General features: G+C 30.3%; 18 non-coding genes across 18 annotated transcripts; all 18 read right to left on the bottom strand.

Annotated features, from left to right (window-relative positions):
* Positions 1 to 780: 780 nt before the first annotated feature.
* Positions 781 to 853, bottom strand: TRNAT-CGU (transfer RNA threonine (anticodon CGU)). The gene has a single exon. It is a non-coding gene; the product is annotated as a tRNA-Thr (tRNA).
* A 942-nt stretch (positions 854 to 1,795) lies between these two features.
* On the bottom strand, positions 1,796 to 1,868 carry TRNAT-CGU (transfer RNA threonine (anticodon CGU)). Its single transcript has one exon. It is a non-coding gene; the product is annotated as a tRNA-Thr (tRNA).
* A 438-nt stretch (positions 1,869 to 2,306) lies between these two features.
* On the bottom strand, positions 2,307 to 2,380 carry TRNAT-AGU (transfer RNA threonine (anticodon AGU)). The gene has a single exon. It is a non-coding gene; the product is annotated as a tRNA-Thr (tRNA).
* Positions 2,381 to 3,321: 941 nt separating this feature from the next.
* Positions 3,322 to 3,395, bottom strand: TRNAT-AGU (transfer RNA threonine (anticodon AGU)). The gene has a single exon. It is a non-coding gene; the product is annotated as a tRNA-Thr (tRNA).
* Positions 3,396 to 4,841: 1,446 nt separating this feature from the next.
* TRNAT-CGU (transfer RNA threonine (anticodon CGU)) lies at positions 4,842 to 4,914 on the bottom strand. The gene has a single exon. It is a non-coding gene; the product is annotated as a tRNA-Thr (tRNA).
* A 438-nt stretch (positions 4,915 to 5,352) lies between these two features.
* TRNAT-AGU (transfer RNA threonine (anticodon AGU)) lies at positions 5,353 to 5,426 on the bottom strand. The gene has a single exon. It is a non-coding gene; the product is annotated as a tRNA-Thr (tRNA).
* Positions 5,427 to 6,365: 939 nt separating this feature from the next.
* Positions 6,366 to 6,439, bottom strand: TRNAT-AGU (transfer RNA threonine (anticodon AGU)). The gene has a single exon. It is a non-coding gene; the product is annotated as a tRNA-Thr (tRNA).
* A 430-nt stretch (positions 6,440 to 6,869) lies between these two features.
* On the bottom strand, positions 6,870 to 6,942 carry TRNAT-CGU (transfer RNA threonine (anticodon CGU)). Its single transcript has one exon. It is a non-coding gene; the product is annotated as a tRNA-Thr (tRNA).
* Positions 6,943 to 7,884: 942 nt separating this feature from the next.
* Positions 7,885 to 7,957, bottom strand: TRNAP-CGG (transfer RNA proline (anticodon CGG)). Its single transcript has one exon. It is a non-coding gene; the product is annotated as a tRNA-Pro (tRNA).
* A 438-nt stretch (positions 7,958 to 8,395) lies between these two features.
* On the bottom strand, positions 8,396 to 8,469 carry TRNAS-AGA (transfer RNA serine (anticodon AGA)). The gene has a single exon. It is a non-coding gene; the product is annotated as a tRNA-Ser (tRNA).
* A 1,446-nt stretch (positions 8,470 to 9,915) lies between these two features.
* Positions 9,916 to 9,988, bottom strand: TRNAT-CGU (transfer RNA threonine (anticodon CGU)). The gene has a single exon. It is a non-coding gene; the product is annotated as a tRNA-Thr (tRNA).
* A 943-nt stretch (positions 9,989 to 10,931) lies between these two features.
* TRNAT-CGU (transfer RNA threonine (anticodon CGU)) lies at positions 10,932 to 11,004 on the bottom strand. The gene has a single exon. It is a non-coding gene; the product is annotated as a tRNA-Thr (tRNA).
* Positions 11,005 to 11,946: 942 nt separating this feature from the next.
* Positions 11,947 to 12,019, bottom strand: TRNAT-CGU (transfer RNA threonine (anticodon CGU)). The gene has a single exon. It is a non-coding gene; the product is annotated as a tRNA-Thr (tRNA).
* Positions 12,020 to 12,457: 438 nt separating this feature from the next.
* On the bottom strand, positions 12,458 to 12,531 carry TRNAT-AGU (transfer RNA threonine (anticodon AGU)). Its single transcript has one exon. It is a non-coding gene; the product is annotated as a tRNA-Thr (tRNA).
* Positions 12,532 to 13,471: 940 nt separating this feature from the next.
* Positions 13,472 to 13,545, bottom strand: TRNAT-AGU (transfer RNA threonine (anticodon AGU)). The gene has a single exon. It is a non-coding gene; the product is annotated as a tRNA-Thr (tRNA).
* Positions 13,546 to 14,991: 1,446 nt separating this feature from the next.
* TRNAT-CGU (transfer RNA threonine (anticodon CGU)) lies at positions 14,992 to 15,064 on the bottom strand. Its single transcript has one exon. It is a non-coding gene; the product is annotated as a tRNA-Thr (tRNA).
* A 942-nt stretch (positions 15,065 to 16,006) lies between these two features.
* Positions 16,007 to 16,079, bottom strand: TRNAT-CGU (transfer RNA threonine (anticodon CGU)). The gene has a single exon. It is a non-coding gene; the product is annotated as a tRNA-Thr (tRNA).
* Positions 16,080 to 16,517: 438 nt separating this feature from the next.
* Positions 16,518 to 16,591, bottom strand: TRNAT-AGU (transfer RNA threonine (anticodon AGU)). Its single transcript has one exon. It is a non-coding gene; the product is annotated as a tRNA-Thr (tRNA).
* Between the last annotated feature and the right edge of the window lie 870 nt (positions 16,592 to 17,461).

The following is a 17,461-nucleotide window of genomic DNA, read 5'->3' as shown; positions in this document are numbered from 1 at the left end:
CAATTTCATTTCTTAAATACTTTACAATTTTATTTTCATGAAGGCATTAATATTGCTCAAATCAAGGTAGTAATGTCATCTACGTCTTTCTCATTGACAAGTTTTCTTTCCATTTTGCAATAACAGTATTCTCTCTATAATCTTGAAAATACTTGGGTTTTTATGAGGTTTAAGATGATCTGTTCAACAGTAAGATGAATCAGACTTTTATATTTTAATTGTATCAGAATAGGACCTAATGAAATTGATTTGTTATATAACAAAGAGAAAAGCAAGGCGTTACTGAGAGTTGTACTCCGGATCTCCTGTTTACTAGACAGGCGCTTTAACCAGCTAAGCCACAGCACCCCCTTGAGTCATAAATGAGAAAGAATTTTCTTTATGGTGTTCAAGAGAATATTGTTTTTTCATTTTTATATTCTTTTCTAAGTTCACAGACTTCTCTACTGAAAAACTTTAGATGAAGACTCTTCACTTATTCAAAAACACCTCTCTAATTTGAAGTTTACCCTATTCATAGAATTTTAAAATATACCTTGCTGAAGAATGGATTAGTTGTATTCAACAATAGAGTGATCATTCTGCTCTATCTTGTTTTTTGTTAATTTTCTTTTTTGCTATTTCAGTCAATGCATTTCTATAAAAATCTTCACAATACCAAGTATTTTATTTCATTTTATGATAACTTATTCTAAAGTTCATAGAACCAGACGTTTATTCTTAAATTGTATTCAACACTTGTTTGATAAAAATTATTTTTAAAGCATGGAGAAAACAGCTAGGTGCTGCTGAGATTTGAACTCAGGATTTCCTGTTTACGAGACAGGCACCTTAACCACTAAGCCACAGCACCAACTTCAATAACAAAAAATACATAAATAATTTATTGTTGATGATGAAAATTTGTTTCCAGCTATAAATTCTGCTTTATATGTACTGTAATCTTAAACACAAAAAGATACTCAATCACTAAATAAGTATTGATATGTTTTAATAAACAGGTACTCTTATAAAACCCAATTTCATTTCTTAAATACTTTACAATTTTATTTTCATGAAGGCATTAATATTGCTCAAATTGAGGTAGTAATGTCATCTACGTCTTTCTCATTGACACGTTTTCTTTCCATTTTGCAATAACAGTATTCTCTCTATAATCTTGAAAATACTTGGGTTTTTATGAGGTTTAAGATGATCTGTTCAACAGTAAGATGAATCAGACTTTTATATTTTAATTGTATCAGAATAGGACCTAATGAAATTGATTTGTTATATAACAAAGAGAAAAGCAAGGCGTTACTGAGAGTTGTACTCAGGATCTCCTGTTTACTAGACAGGCGCTTTAACCAGCTAAGCCACAGCACCCCCTTGAGTCATAAATGAGAAAGAATTTTCTTTATGGTGTTCAAGAGAATATTGTTTTTTCATTTTTATATTCTTCTCTAAGTTCACAGACTTCTCTACTCAAAACCTTTAGATGAAGATGCTTCACGTATTCAAAAACACCTCTCTAATTTGAAGTTTACCCTATTCATAGAATTTTAAAATATACCTTGCTGAAGAATGGATTAGTTGTATTCAACAATAGAGTGATCATTCGGCTCTATCTTGTTTTTTGTCAATTTTTTTTTGCTATTTCAGTCAATGCATTTCTATAAAAATCTTCACAATACCAAGTGTTTTATTTCATTTCATGATAACTTATTCTAAAGTTCATAGAACCAGACATTTATTCTTAAATTGTATTCAACACTTGTTTGATAAAAATTATTTTTAAAGCATTGAGAAAACAGTTAGGTGCTGCTGAGATTTGAACTCAGGATTTCCTGTTTACGAGACAGGCGCTTTAACCACTAAGCCACAGCACCAACTTCAATAACAAAAAATACATAAATAATTTATTGTTGATGATGAAAATTTGTTTCCTGCTATAAATTCTGCTTTATATGTACTGTAATCTTAAACACAAAAAGATACTCAATCACTAAACAAGTATTGATATGTTTTAATAAACAGGTACTCTTATAAAACCCAATTTCATTTCTTAAATACTTTACAATTTTATTTTCATGAAGGCATTAATATTGCTCAAATTGAGGTAGTAATGTCATCTACGTCTTTCTCACTGACACGTTTTCTTTCCATTTTGCAATAACAGTATTCTCTCTATAATCTTGAAAATACTTGGGTTTTTATGAGGTTTAAGATGATCTGTTCAACAGTAAGATGAATCAGACTTTTATATTTTAATTGTATCAGAATAGGACCTAATGAAATTTATTTGGTATATAACAAAGAGAAAAGCAAGGCGCTGCTGAGAGTTGAACTCAGGATCTCCTGTTTACTAGACAGGCGCTTTAACCAGCTAAGCCACAGCACCACCTTGAGTCTTGACTTAGAAAGACTTTTCTTTATGGTGTTCAAGAGAATATTGTTTTTTCATTTGTATATTCTTTGCTAAGTTCACAGACTTCTCTACTCAAACACTTTAGATGAAGATGCTTCACTTGTTCACAAACACCTCTCTAATTTGAAGTTTACCCTATTCATAGATTTTTAAAATATACCTTGCTGAAGAATGGATTAGTTGTATTCAACAATAGAGTGATCATACGGCTCTATCTTGTTCTTTGTCATTTTCTTTTCGCTATTTCAGTCAATGCATTCCTACAAAAATCTTCACAATACCAAGTATTTTTTTTTATTTTAAGATAACTTATTCCAAAGTTCATAGAACCAGACGTGTATTCTTAAATTGTATTCAACACTTGTTTGATGAAAATTATTCCTAAAGCATGGAGAAAACAGTTAGGTGCTGCTCAGATTTGAACTTAGGATCTTCTGTATACGAGACAGGCGCTTTAACCACTAATCCACAGCACCAACGTCAATAACAAAAAATACATAAATAATTTATTGTTGATGATGAAAATTTGTTTCATGCTATAAATTCTTCTTTATATGTACTGTAATCTTAAACACAAAAAGATACTCAATCACTAAACAAGTATTGATATGTTTTAATAAACAGGTACTCTTATAAAACCCAATTTCATTTCTTAAATACTTTACAATTTTATTTTCATGAAGGCATTAATATTGCTCAAATTGAGGTAGTAATGTCATCTACGTCTTTCTCATTGACACGTTTTCTTTCCATTTTGCAATAACAGTATTCTCTCTATAATCTTGAAAATACTTGGGTTTTTATGAGGTTTAAGATGATCTGTTCAACAGTAAGATGAATCAGACTTTTATATTTTAATTGTATCAGAATAGGACCTAATGAAATTGATTTGGTATATAACAAAGAGAAAAGCAAGGCGCTGCTGAGAATTGAACTCAGGATCTCCTGTTTACTAGACAGGCGCTTTAACCATCTAAGCCACAGCACCGCCTTGAGTCTTGACTTAGAAAGACTTTTCTTTATGGTGTTCAAGAGAATATTGTTTTTTCATTTGTATATTCTTTGCTAAGTTCACAGACTTCTCTACTCAAACACTTTAGATGAAGATGCTTCACTTGTTCACAAACACCTCTCTAATTTGAAGTTTACCCTATTCATAGATTTTTAAAATATACCTTGCTGAAGAATGGATTAGTTGTATTCAACAATAGAGTAATCATACGGCTCTATCTTGTTCTTTGTCATTTTCTTTTCGCTATTTCAGTCAATGCATTCCTACAAAAATCTTCACAATACCAAGTATTTTTTTTATTTTAAGATAACTTATTCCAAAGTTCATAGAACCAGACGTGTATTCTTAAATTGTATTCAACACTTGTTTGATGAAAATTATTCCTAAAGCATGGAGAAAACAGTTAGGTGCTGCTCAGGTTTGAACTCAGGATCTTTTGTATACGAGACAGGCGCTTTAACCACTAATCCACAGCACCAACGTCAATAACAAAAAATTCATAAATAATTTATTTTTGATGATGAAAATTTGTTTCATGCTATAAATTCTTCTTTATATGTACTGTAATCTTAAACACAAAAAGATACTCAATCACTAAACAAGTATTGATATGTTTTAATAAACAGGTACTCTTATAAAACCCAATTTCATTTCTTAAATACTTTACAATTTTATTTTCATGAAGGCATTAATATTGCTCAAATCAAGGTAGTAATGTCATCTACGTCTTTCTCATTGACAAGTTTTCTTTCCATTTTGCAATAACAGTATTCTCTCTATAATCTTGAAAATACTTGGGTTTTTATGAGGTTTAAGATGATCTGTTCAACAGTAAGATGAATCAGACTTTTATATTTTAATTGTATCAGAATAGGACCTAATGAAATTGATTTGTTATATAACAAAGAGAAAAGCAAGGCGTTACTGAGAGTTGTACTCCGGATCTCCTGTTTACTAGACAGGCGCTTTAACCAGCTAAGCCACAGCACCCCCTTGAGTCATAAATGAGAAAGAATTTTCTTTATGGTGTTCAAGAGAATATTGTTTTTTCATTTTTATATTCTTTTCTAAGTTCACAGACTTCTCTACTCAAAAACCTTAGATGAAGACTCTTCACTTATTCAAAAACACCTCTCTAATTTGAAGTTTACCCTATTCATAGAATTTTAAAATATACCTTGCTGAAGAATGGATTAGTTGTATTCAACAATAGAGTGATCATTCTGCTCTATCTTGTTTTTTGTTAATTTTCTTTTTTGCTATTTCAGTCAATGCATTTCTATAAAAATCTTCACAATACCAAGTATTTTATTTCATTTTATGATAACTTATTCTAAAGTTCATAGAACCAGACGTTTATTCTTAAATTGTATTCAACACTTGTTTGATAAAAATTATTTTTAAAGCATGGAGAAAACAGTTAGGTGCTGCTGAGATTTGAACTCAGGATTTCCTGTTTACGAGACAGGCGCTTTAACCACTAAGACACAGCACCAACTTCAATAACAAAAAATACATAAATAATTTATTGTTGATGATGAAAATTTGTTTCCTGCTATAAATTCTGCTTTATATGTACTGTAATCTTAAACACAAAAAGATACTCAATCACTAAACAAGTATTGATATGTTTTAATAAACAGGTACTCTTATAAAACCCAATTTCATTTCTTAAATACTTTACAATTTTATTTTCATGAAGGCATTAATATTGCTCAAATTGAGGTAGTAATGTCATCTACGTCTTTCTCATTGACACGTTTTCTTTCCATTTTGCAATAACAGTATTCTCTCTATAATCTTGAAAATACTTGGGTTTTTATGAGGTTTAAGATGATCTGTTCAACAGTAAGATGAATCAGACTTTTATATTTTAATTGTATCAGAATAGGACCTAATGAAATTGATTTGGTATATAACAAAGAGAAAAGCAAGGCGCTGCTGAGAGTTGAACTCAGGATCTCCTGTTTACTAGACAGGCGCTTTAACCAGCTAAGCCACAGCACCGCCTTGAGTCTTGTCTTAGAAAGACTTTTCTTTATGGTGTTCAAGAGAATATTGTTTTTTCATTTTTATATTCTTTGCTAAATTCACAGACTTCTCTACTCAAACACTTTAGATGAAGGTGCTTCACTTGTTCACAAACACCTCTCTAATTTGAAGTTTACCCTATTCATAGATTTTTAAAATATACCTTGCTGAAGAATGGATTAGTTGTATTCAACAATAGAGTGATCATACAGCTCTATCTTGTTCTTTGTCATTTTCTTTTCGCTATTTCAGTCAATGCATTCCTACAAAAATCTTCACAATACCAAGTATTTTTTTATTTTAAGATAACTTATTCCAAAGTTCATAGAACCAGACGTGTATTCTTAAATTGTATTCAACACTTGTTTGATGAAAATTATTCCTAAAGCATGGAGAAAACAGTTAGGTGCTGCTCAGATTTGAACTCAGGATCTTCTGTATACGAGACAGGCCCTTTAACCACTAAGCCACAGCACTAACGTCAATAACAATAAATACATAAATAATTTATTGTTGATGATGAAAATTTGTTTCATGCTATAAATTTTTCTTTATATGTACTGTAATCTTAAACACAAAAAGATACTCAATCACTAAACAAGTATTGATATGTTTTAATAAACAGGTACTCTTAGAAAACCCAATTTCATTTCTTAAATACTTTACAATTTTATTTTCATGAAGGCATTAATATAGCTCAAAGCAAGGTAGTAATGTCATCTACGTCTTTCTCATTGACACGTTTTCTTTCCATTTTGCAATAACAGTATTCTCTCTATAGTCTTGAAAATACTTGGGTTTTTATGAGGTTTAAGATGATCTGTTCAACAGTAAGATGAATCAGACTTTTATATTTTAATTGTATCAGAATAGGACCTAATGAAATTTATTTGGTATATAACAAAGACAAAAGCAAGGCGCTGCTGAGAGTTGAACTCAGGATCTCCTGTTTACTAGACAGGCGCTTTAACCAGCTAAGCCACAGCACCGCCTTGAGTCTTGACTTAGAAAGACTTTTCTTTATGGTGTTCAAGAGAATATTGTTTTTTCATTTTTATATTCTTTGCTAAGTTCACAGACTTCTCTACTCAAACACTTTAGATGAAGATGCTTCACTTGTTCACAAACACCTCTCTAATTTGAAGTTTACCCTATTCATAGATTTTTAAAATATACCTTGCTGAAGAATGGATTAGTTGTATTCAACAATAGAGTGATCATACGGCTCTATCTTGTTCTTTGTCATTTTCTTTTCGCTATTTCAGTCAATGCATTCCTACAAAAATCTTCACAATACCAAGTATTTTTTTTTATTTTAAGATAACTTATTCCAAAGTTCATAGAACCAGACGTGTATTCTTAAATTGTATTCAACACTTGTTTGATGACAATTATTCCTAATGCATGGAGAAAACTGTTAGGTGCTGCTCAGATTTGAACTCAGGATCTTCTGTATACGAGACAGGCGCTTTAACCACTAAGCCACAGCACCAACGTCAATAACAAAAAATACATAAATAATTTATTGTTGATGATGAAAATTTGTTTCATGCTATAAATTCTTCTTTATATGTACTGTAATCTTAAACACAAAAAGATACTCAATCACTAAATAAGTATTGATATGTTTTAATAAACAGGTACTCTTATAAAACCCAATTTCATTTCTTAAATACTTTACAATTTTATTTTCATGAAGGCATTAATATTGCTCAAATTGAGGTAGTAATGTCATCTACGTCTTTCTCATTGACACGTTTTCTTTCCATTTTGCAATAACAGTATTCTCTCTATAATCTTGAAAATACTTGGGTTTTTATGAGGTTTAAGATGATCTGTTCAACAGTAAGATGAATCAGACTTTTATATTTTAATTGTATCAGAATAGGACCTAATGAAATTGATTTGTTATATAACAAAGAGAAAAGCAAGGCGTTACTGAGAGTTGTACTCAGGATCTCCTGTTTACTAGACAGGCGCTTTAACCAGCTAAGCCACAGCACCCCCTTGAGTCATAAATGAGAAAGAATTTTCTTTATGGTGTTCAAGAGAATATTGTTTTTTCATTTTTATATTCTTTTCTAAGTTCACAGACTTCTCTACTCAAAAACTTTAGATGAAGATGCTTCACTTATTCAAAAACACCTCTCTAATTTGAAGTTTACCCTATTCATAGAATTTTAAAATATACCTTGCTGAAGAATGGATTAGTTGTATTCAACAATAGAGTGATCATTCGGCTCTATATTGTTTTTTGTAAAAAAAAATTTGTTATTTCAGTCAATGCATTTCTATAAAAATCTTCACAATACCAAGTGTTTTATTTCATTTTATGATAACTTATTCTAAAGTTCATAGAACCAGACATTTATTCTTAAATTGTATTCAACACTTGTTTGATAAAAATTATTTTTAAAGCATGGAGAAAACAGTTAGGTGCTGCTGAGATTTGAACTCAGGATTTCCTGTTTCCGAGACAGGCGCTTTAACCACTAAGCCACAGCACCAACTTCAATAACAAAAAATACATAAATAATTTATTGTTGATGATGAAAATGTGTTTACTGCTATAAATTCTGCTTTATATGTACTGTAATCTTAAACACAAAAATATACTCAATCACTAAACAAGTATTGATATGTGTTAATAAACAGGTACTCTTATAAAACCCAATTTCATTTCTTAAATACTTTACAATTTTATTTTCATGAAGGCATTAATATTGCTCAAATTGAGGTAGTAATGTCATCTACGTCTTTCTCATTGACACGTTTTCTTTCCATTTTGCAATAACAGTATTCTCTCTATAATCTTGAAAATAATTGGGTTTTTATGAGGTTTAAGATGATCTGTTCAACAGTAAGATGAATCAGACTTTTATATTTTAATTGTATCAGAATAGGACCTAATGAAATTGATTTGGTATATAACAAAGAGAAAAGCAAGGCGCTGCTGAGAGTTGAACTCAGGATCTCCTGTTTTCTAGACAGGCGCTTTAACCAGCTAAGCCACAGCACCCCCTTGAGTCATACATGAGAAAGAATTTTCTTTATGGTGTTCAAGAGAATATTGTTTTTTCATTTTTATATTCTTTGCTAAGTTCACAGACTTCTCTACTCAAACACTTTAGATGAATATGCTTCACTTGTTCACAAACACCTCTCTAATTTGAAGTTTACCCTATTCATAGATTTTTAAAATATACCTTGCTGAAGAATGGATTAGTTGTATTCAACAATAGAGTGATCATACAGCTCTATCTTGTTCTTTGTCATTTTCTTTTCGCTATTTCAGTCAATGTATTCCTACAAAAATCTTCACAATACCAAGTATTTTTTTTTATTTTAAGATAACTTATTCCAAAGTTCATAGAACCAGACGTGTATTCTTAAATTGTATTCAACACTTGTTTGATGAAAATTATTCCTAAAGCACGGAGAAAACAGTTAGGTGCTGCTCAGATTTGAACTCAGGATCTTCTGTATATGAGACAGGCTCTTTAACCACTAAGCCACAGCACCAAAAAAAATAACAAAAAATACATAAATAATTTATTGTTGATGATGAAAATTTGTTTCATGCTATACATTTTTCTTTATATGTTCTGTAATCTAAACACAAATAGATACTCAATCACTAAACAAGTATTGATATGTTTTAATAAACAGGTACTCTTATAAAACCCAATTTTATTTCTTAAATACTTTACAATTTTATTTTCATGAAGGCATTAATATTGCTCAAAGCAAGGTAGTAATGTCATCTACGTCTTTCTCATTGACACGTTTTCTTTCCATTTTGCAATACCAGTATTCTCTCTATAATCTTGAAAATACTTGGGTTTTTATGAGGTTTAAGATGATCTGTTCAACAGTAAGATGAATCAGACTTTTATATTTTAATTGTATCAGAATAGGACCTAATGAAATTGATTTGTTATATGACAAAGAGAAAAGCAAGGCGTTACTGAGAGTTGTACTCAGGATCTCCTGTTTACTAGACAGGCGCTTTAACCAGCTTAGCCAAAGCACCCCCTTGAGTCATAAATGAGAAAGAATTTTCTTTATGGTGTTCAAGAGAATATTGTTTTTTCATTTTTATATTCTTTTCTAAGTTCACAGACTTCTCTACTCAAAAACTTTAGATGAAGACGCTTCACTTATTCAAAAACACCTCTCTAATTTGAAGTTTACCCTATTCATAGAATTTTAAAATATACCTTGCTGAAGAATGGATTAGTTGTATTCAACAATAGAGTGATCATTCGGCTCTATCTTGTTTTTTGCCCTTTTTTTGTTTTGCTATTTCAGTCAATGCATTTCTATAAAAATCTTCACAATACCAAGTGTTTTATTTCATTATATGATAACTTATTCTAAAGTTCATAGAACCAGACATTTATTTTTAAATTGTATTCAACATTTGTTTGATAAAAATTATTTTTAAAGCATGGAGAAAACAGTTAGGTGCTGCTGAGATTTGAACTCAGGATTTCCTGTTTACGAGACAAGCGCTTTAACCACTAAGCCACAGCACCAACTTCAATAACGAAAAATACATAAATAATTTATTGTTGATGATGAAAATTTGTTTCCTGCTATAAATTCTGCTTTATATGTACTGTAATCTTAAACAGAAAAAAAACTCAATCACTAAACAAGTATTGATATGTTTTAATAAACAGGTACTCTTATAAAACCCAATTTCATTTCTTAAATACTTTACAATTTTATTTTCATGAAGGCATTAATATTGCTCAAATTGAGGTAGTAATGTCATCTACGTCTTTCTCACTGACACGTTTTCTTTCCATTTTGCAATAACAGTATTGTCTCTATAATCTTGAAAATACTTGGGTTTTTATGATTTTTAAGATGATCTGTTCAACAGTAAGATGAATCAGACTTTTATATTTTAATTGTATCAGAATAGGACCTAATGAAATTGATTTGTTATATGACAAAGAGAAAAGCAAGGCGTTACTGAGAGTTGTACTCAGGATCTCCTGTTTACTAGACAGGCGCTTTAACCAGCTAAGCCACAGCACCCCCTTGAGTCATAAATGAGAAATAATTTTCTTTATGGTGTTCAAGAGAATATTGTTTTTTCATTTTTATATTCTTTTCTAAGTTCACAGACTTCTCTACTCAAAAACTTTAGATGAAGACGCTTCACTTATTCAAAAACACCTCTATAATTTGAAGTTTACCCTATTCATAGAATTTTAAAATATACCTTGCTGAAGAATGGATTAGTTGTATTCAACAATAGAGTGATCATTCGGCTCTATCTTGTTTTTTGTCAATTTTCTTTTTTGCTATTTCAGTCAATGCATTTCTATAAAAATCTTCACAATACCAAGTATTTTATTTCATTTTATGATAACTTATTCTAAAGTTCATAGAACCAGACGTTTATACTTAAATTGTATTCAACACTTGTTTGATAAAAATTATTTTTAAAGCATGGAGAAAACAGTTAGGTGCTGCTGAGATTTGAACTCAGGATTTCCTGTTTACGAGACAGGCGCTTTAACCACTAAGCCACAGCACCAACTTCAATAACAAAAAAAACATAAATAATTTATTGTTGATGATGAAAATTTGTTTCCTGCTATAAATTCTGCTTTATATGTACTGTAATCTTAAACACAAAAAGATACTCAATCACTAAACAAGTATTGATATGTTTTAATAAACAGGTACTCTTATAAAACCCAATTTCATTTCTTAAATACTTTACAATTTTATTTTCATGAAGGCATTAATATTGCTCAAAGCAAGGTAGTAATGTCATCTACGTCTTTCTCATTGACACGTTTTCTTTCCATTTTGCAATAACAGTATTCTCTCTATAATCTTGAAAATACTTGGGTTTTTATGAGGTTTAAGATGATCTGTTCAACAGTAAGATGAATCAGACTTTTATATTTTAATTGTATCAGAATAGGACCTAATGAAATTGATTTGTTATAAAACAAAGAGAAAGGCAAGGCGTTACTGAGAGTTGTACTCAGGTTCTCCTGTTTACTAGACAGGCGCTTTAACCAGCTAAGCCACAGCACCCCCTTGAGTCATAAATGCGAAAGAATTTTCTTTATGGTGTTCAAGAGAATATTGTTTTTTCATTTTTATATTCTTTTCTAAGTTCACAGACTTCTCTACTCAAAAACTTTAGATGAAGACGCTTCACTTATTCAAAAACACCTCTCTAATTTGAAGTTTACCCTATTCATAGAATTTTAAAATATACCTTGCTGAAGAATGGATTAGTTGTATTCAACAATAGAGTGATCATTCGGCTCTATCTTGTTTTTTGTCCTTTTTTTTTTGCTATTTCAGTCAATGCACTTCTATAAAAATCTTCACAATACCAAGTATTTTATTTCATTTTATGATAACTTATTCTAAAGTTCATAGAACCAGACGTTTATTCTTAAATTGTATTCAACACTTGTTTGATAAAAAATATTTTTAAAGCATGGAGAAAACAGTTAGGTGCTGCTGAGATTTGAACTCAGGATTTTCTGTTTACGAGACAGGCGCTTTAACCACTAAGCCACAGCACCAACTTCAATAACAAAAAATACATAAATAATTTATTGTTGATGATGAAAATTGGTTTCCTGCTATAAATTCTGCTTTATATGTACTGTAATCTTAAACACAAAAAGATACTCAATCACTAAACAAGTATTGATATGTTTTAATAAACAGGTACTCTTATAAAACTCAATTTCATTTCTTAAATACTTTACAATTTTATTTTCAAGAAGGCATTAATATTGCTCAAATTGAGGTAGTAATGTCATCTACGTCTTTCTCATTGACACGTTTTCTTTCCATTTTGCAATAACAGTATTCTCTCTATAATCTTGAAAATACTTGGGTTTTTATGAGGTTTAAGATGATCTGTTCAACAGTAAGATGAATCAGACTTTTATATTTTAATTGTATAAGAATAGGACCTAATGAAATTGATTTGGTATATAACAAAGAGAAAAGCAAGGCGCTGCAGAGAGTTGAACTCAGGATCTCCTGTTTACTAGACAGGTGCTTTAACCAGCTAAGCCACAGCACCGCCTTGAATCTTGACTTAGAAAGACTTTTCTTTATGGCGTTCAAGAGAATATTGTTTTTTCATTTTTATATTCTTTGCTAAGTTTACAGACTTCTCTACTCAAACACTTTAGATGAAGATGCTTCACTTGTTCACAAACACCTCTCTAATTTGAACTTTACCCTATTCATAGATTTTTAAAAAATACCTTGCTGAAGAATGGATTAGTTGTATTCAACAATAGAGTGATCAAACAGCTCTATCTTGTTCTTTGTCATTTTCTTTTCGCTATTTCAGTCAATGCATTCCTACAAAAATCTTCACAATACCAAGTATTTCTTTTATTTTAAGATAACTTATTCCAAAGTTCATAGAACCAGACGTGTATTCTTAAATTGTATTCAACACTTGTTTGATGAAAATTATTCCTAAAGCATGGAGAAAACAGTTAGGTGCTGCTCAGATTTGAACTTAGGATCTTCTGTATACGAGACAGGCGCTTTAACCACTAATCCACAGCACCAACGTCAATAACAAAAAATACATAAATAATTTATTGTTGATGATGAAAATTTGTTTCATGCTATAAATTCTTCTTTATATGTACTGTAATCTTAAACACAAAAAGATACTCAATCACTAAACAAGTATTGATATGTTTTAATAAACAGGTACTCTTATAAAACCCAATTTCATTTCTTAAATACTTTACAATTTTATTTTCATGAAGGCATTAATATTGCTCAAATTGAGGTAGTAATGTCATCTACGTCTTTCTCATTGACACGTTTTCTTTCCATTTTGCAATAACAGTATTCTCTCTATAATCTTGAAAATACTTGGGTTTTTATGAGGTTTAAGATGATCTGTTCAACAGTAAGATGAATCAGACTTTTATATTTTAATTGTATCAGAATAGGACCTAATGAAATTGATTTGGTATATAACAAAGAGAAAAGCAAGGTGCTGCTGAGAATTGAACTCAGGATCTCCTGTTTACTAGACAGGCGCTTTAACCATCTAAGCCACAGCACCGCCTTGAGTCTTGACTTAGAAAGACTTTTCTTTATGGTGTTCAAGAGAATATTGTTTTTTCATTTGTATATTCTTTGCTAAGTTCACAGACTTCTCTACTCAAACACTTTAGATGAAGATGCTTCACTTGTTCACAAACACCTCTCTAATTTGAAGTTTACCCTATTCATAGATTTTTAAAATATACCTTGCTGAAGAATGGATTAGTTGTATTCAACAATAGAGTAATCATACGGCTCTATCTTGTTCTTTGTCATTTTCTTTTCGCTATTTCAGTCAATGCATTCCTACAAAAATCTTCACAATACCAAGTATTTTTTTTATTTTAAGATAACTTATTCCAAAGTTCATAGAACCAGACGTGTATTCTTAAATTGTATTCAACACTTGTTTGATGAAAATTATTCCTAAAGCATGGAGAAAACAGTTAGGTGCTGCTCAGATTTGAACTCAGGATCTTTTGTATACGAGACAGGCGCTTTAACCACTAATCCACAGCACCAACGTCAATAACAAAAAATTCATAAATAATTTATTTTTGATGATGAAAATTTGTTTCATGCTATAAATTCTTCTTTATATGTACTGTAATCTTAAACACAAAAAGATACTCAATCACTAAACAAGTATTGATATGTTTTAATAAACAGGTACTCTTATAAAACCCAATTTCATTTCTTAAATACTTTACAATTTTATTTTCATGAAGGCATTAATATTGCTCAAATCAAGGTAGTAATGTCATCTACGTCTTTCTCATTGACAAGTTTTCTTTCCATTTTGCAATAACAGTATTCTCTCTATAATCTTGAAAATACTTGGGTTTTTATGAGGTTTAAGATGATCTGTTCAACAGTAAGATGAATCAGACTTTTATATTTTAATTGTATCAGAATAGGACCTAATGAAATTGATTTGTTATATAACAAAGAGAAAAGCAAGGCGTTACTGAGAGTTGTACTCCGGATCTCCTGTTTACTAGACAGGCGCTTTAACCAGCTAAGCCACAGCACCCCCTTGAGTCATAAATGAGAAAGAATTTTCTTTATGGTGTTCAAGAGAATATTGTTTTTTCATTTTTATATTCTTTTCTAAGTTCACAGACTTCTCTACTGAAAAACTTTAGATGAAGACTCTTCACTTATTCAAAAACACCTCTCTAATTTGAAGTTTACCCTATTCATAGAATTTTAAAATATACCTTGCTGAAGAATGGATTAGTTGTATTCAACAATAGAGTGATCATTCTGCTCTATCTTGTTTTTTGTTAATTTTCTTTTTTGCTATTTCAGTCAATGCATTTCTATAAAAATCTTCACAATACCAAGTATTTTATTTCATTTTATGATAACTTATTCTAAAGTTCATAGAACCAGACGTTTATTCTTAAATTGTATTCAACACTTGTTTGATAAAAATTATTTTTAAAGCATGGAGAAAACAGCTAGGTGCTGCTGAGATTTGAACTCAGGATTTCCTGTTTACGAGACAGGCACCTTAACCACTAAGCCACAGCACCAACTTCAATAACAAAAAATACATAAATAATTTATTGTTGATGATGAAAATTTGTTTCCAGCTATAAATTCTGCTTTATATGTACTGTAATCTTAAACACAAAAAGATACTCAATCACTAAATAAGTATTGATATGTTTTAATAAACAGGTACTCTTATAAAACCCAATTTCATTTCTTAAATACTTTACAATTTTATTTTCATGAAGGCATTAATATTGCTCAAATTGAGGTAGTAATGTCATCTACGTCTTTCTCATTGACACGTTTTCTTTCCATTTTGCAATAACAGTATTCTCTCTATAATCTTGAAAATACTTGGGTTTTTATGAGGTTTAAGATGATCTGTTCAACAGTAAGATGAATCAGACTTTTATATTTTAATTGTATCAGAATAGGACCTAATGAAATTGATTTGTTATATAACAAAGAGAAAAGCAAGGCGTTACTGAGAGTTGTACTCAGGATCTCCTGTTTACTAGACAGGCGCTTTAACCAGCTAAGCCACAGCACCCCCTTGAGTCATAAATGAGAAAGAATTTTCTTTATGGTGTTCAAGAGAATATTGTTTTTTCATTTTTATATTCTTCTCTAAGTTCACAGACTTCTCTACTCAAAACCTTTAGATGAAGATGCTTCACGTATTCAAAAACACCTCTCTAATTTGAAGTTTACCCTATTCATAGAATTTTAAAATATACCTTGCTGAAGAATGGATTAGTTGTATTCAACAATAGAGTGATCATTCGGCTCTATCTTGTTTTTTGTCAATTTTTTTTTGCTATTTCAGTCAATGCATTTCTATAAAAATCTTCACAATACCAAGTGTTTTATTTCATTTCATGATAACTTATTCTAAAGTTCATAGAACCAGACATTTATTCTTAAATTGTATTCAACACTTGTTTGATAAAAATTATTTTTAAAGCATTGAGAAAACAGTTAGGTGCTGCTGAGATTTGAACTCAGGATTTCCTGTTTACGAGACAGGCGCTTTAACCACTAAGCCACAGCACCAACTTCAATAACAAAAAATACATAAATAATTTATTGTTGAGGATGAAAATTTGTTTCCTGCTATAAATTCTGCTTTATATGTACTGTAATCTTAAACACAAAAAGATACTCAATCACTAAACAAGTATTGATATGTTTTAATAAACAGGTACTCTTATAAAACCCAATTTCATTTCTTAAATACTTTACAATTTTATTTTCATGAAGGCATTAATATTGCTCAAATTGAGGTAGTAATGTCATCTACGTCTTTCTCACTGACACGTTTTCTTTCCATTTTGCAATAACAGTATTCTCTCTATAATCTTGAAAATACTTGGGTTTTTATGAGGTTTAAGATGATCTGTTCAACAGTAAGATGAATCAGACTTTCATATTTTAATTGTATCAGAATAGGACCTAATGAAATTTATTTGGTATATAACAAAGAGAAAAGCAAGGCGCTGCTGAGAGTTGAACTCAGGATCTCCTGTTTACTAGACAGGCGCTTTAACCAGCTAAGCCACAGCACCACCTTGAGTCTTGACTTAGAAAGACTTTTCTTTATGGTGTTCAAGAGAATATTGTTTTTTCATTTGTATATTCTTTGCTAAGTTCACAGACTTCTCTACTCAAACACTTTAGATGAAGATGCTTCACTTGTTCACAAACACCTCTCTAATTTGAAGTTTACCCTATTCATAGATTTTTAAAATATACCTTGCTGAAGAATGGATTAGTTGTATTCAACAATAGAGTGATCATACGGCTCTATCTTGTTCTTTGTCATTTTCTTTTCGCTATTTCAGTCAATGCATTCCTACAAAAATCTTCACAATACCAAGTATTTTTTTTTATTTTAAGATAACTTATTCCAAAGTTCATAGAACCAGACGTGTATTCTTAAATTGTATTCAACACTTGTTTGATGAAAATTATTCCTAAAGCATGGAGAAAACAGTTAGGTGCTGCTCAGATTTGAACTTAGGATCTTCTGTATACGAGACAGGCGCTTTAACCACTAATCCACAGCACCAACGTCAATAACAAAAAATACATAAATAATTTATTGTTGATGATGAAAATTTGTTTCATGCTATAAATTCTTCTTTATATGTACTGTAATCTTAAACACAAAAAGATACTCAATCACTAAACAAGTATTGATATGTTTTAATAAACAGGTACTCTTATAAAACCCAATTTCATTTCTTAAATACTTTACAATTTTATTTTCATGAAGGCATTAATATTGCTCAAATTGAGGTAGTAATGTCATCTACGTCTTTCTCATTGACACGTTTTCTTTCCATTTTGCAATAACAGTATTCTCTCTATAATCTTGAAAATACTTGGGTTTTTATGAGGTTTAAGATGATCTGTTCAACAGTAAGATGAATCAG

The sequence above is a fragment of the Lissotriton helveticus genome, chromosome 4_1 (genome assembly GCF_964261635.1).
Source record: "Lissotriton helveticus chromosome 4_1, aLisHel1.1, whole genome shotgun sequence".
Classification (NCBI taxonomy): Eukaryota; Metazoa; Chordata; class Amphibia; order Caudata; family Salamandridae; genus Lissotriton; species Lissotriton helveticus.
The sequence above is the reverse complement of the archived record's forward strand: the minus strand, read 5'-3'. Positions and strand labels throughout refer to the sequence as shown.